Genomic DNA, 1646 nt, shown 5'->3' with positions numbered 1-1646 from the left:
TCACGAAAAGAACAAAAAAAAAGCATTATTTCTGGTGCTGTTTGTCTGTCCCAGTTTCAAAGTACTGTATGTTTAAGACTGGCCAAAACTCTCATCTGTGGCTAATCCTGAGGTCTTCCAAAGGAACATCCCATAACAAACCCACAGACTCTGACCTCACTCATCCCATTGGGACTCCAGTGTTCCCTGCCATGTGTTCCACCTCTGACTGACCCTGAAGCCTCTGGTTCAGCTTTGCTACTATCACTTGGTGCTGACAGCTCTTCATTCAGCAACCTAAGACTGACACTGCATTGGAAGACTCTGGACTCAGCCCAGTGTCACTGGGAGGAGATGAGCCAAGGCAGCTACACTAGTCCACTGCCGCCAGAGCATCCCCCTAACCTTCATGGAGGGTGTTCCAATTTGGTTAGCTTTCCTTTTTAACTAACAAAAAGACTCTTTTGTGCCACTATAAAGTTATTTTCCAAGCAACTTAAATGTTCATTTTTTAATGTAATCTAGAAGTTATAAATCACTTTAACAAAACAAATACAAGAATCTTATTAATCTATACTAATAAAAGCCTAGGTGGTCCTCGCTCGTGCCCTTGTGTGATGTCATCACAAGATGGCCACCACAAGATGGCCACCACAAGATGTCTGCCACAAGATGACCACGCGCACAGCAGAGGCAGGGTCTGTCAGCCATTCCACACAGAGGAGGCTGATTGGGTTGGCAGGGGAAGGCAGTTGGGGGGGATCAGGCCAGCAGGGGAGGGGAGTTGGGGGCAATCGGAATGGCAGGGGAGCAGTTAGGCGTCAATCAGGCTGGCAGGGGAGTGGTTAGGAGCCAGCAGTCCCAGATTGTGAGAGGGATGTCTGACTGCCGGTTTAGGGATGGGGCCTAAACCAGCAGTTGGACATCCTCCAAGGGTTCCCAGATGAGAGAGGGTGCAGGCTGGGCTGAGGGACAACACCCCCATTCATGAATTTCATGCACTGGGCCTCTAGTGTTATCATAAAAATTTTGTGTGTAAAATTATCCAAAGATGAAATGTATGAGATTTAAAAAATGTATATTTTGCATCAATTATTAGCAAAATATTATTTTCTTCTAAAATTAATTTTTAAGTCATCAAATTTCAGAATGCATGTAAAACTTTTTTTGTATAAAATGACAGAGAAAATTATTTAATACAGTCAATTCAGTAATTGTGTGTTCCTTAACAATATTTCCAAAGATATATTTTTAAAAATGCTGTTGTGTTAGAATAAAATCCATTGTACAGGCAGAAATAGTGTCTTAAATCTTGATGAGTATAAATTATTATTCACAGTACTATCTAAACAGAAAATTTTTTTTGACTCAATAGGATGGCTTCTTGAAAAGTTTCACTTAAAAGTATTAGGCACCATTATACATGAAATGTTTGAACCAAATCTTCAAATACACATTCCTTTAATAGATTTTATTGAAAGAATATTTTACTATTATTTTAAGATTTTCCTATAATTATACATAGAAACTTTGTATTCAGCCAGAAAAATTTTACCTTCTCTCTAATCCACCTCCTTAATGGAAATATTTTCTCTGTTTCCCAGAGCTTAAAATTATAGTAGAGGATAAAATAAAAGGCACTATCAATATCCAGTGATTTAAAAATA

The sequence above is a fragment of the Myotis yumanensis genome, unplaced genomic scaffold, assembly GCF_028538775.1.
Source record: "Myotis yumanensis isolate MYYU_CA2020_CCGP unplaced genomic scaffold, mMyoYum1.0.hap1 SCAF_2, whole genome shotgun sequence".
Classification (NCBI taxonomy): domain Eukaryota; kingdom Metazoa; phylum Chordata; class Mammalia; order Chiroptera; family Vespertilionidae; genus Myotis; species Myotis yumanensis.
Note: the sequence above shows the minus strand (reverse complement) of the source record.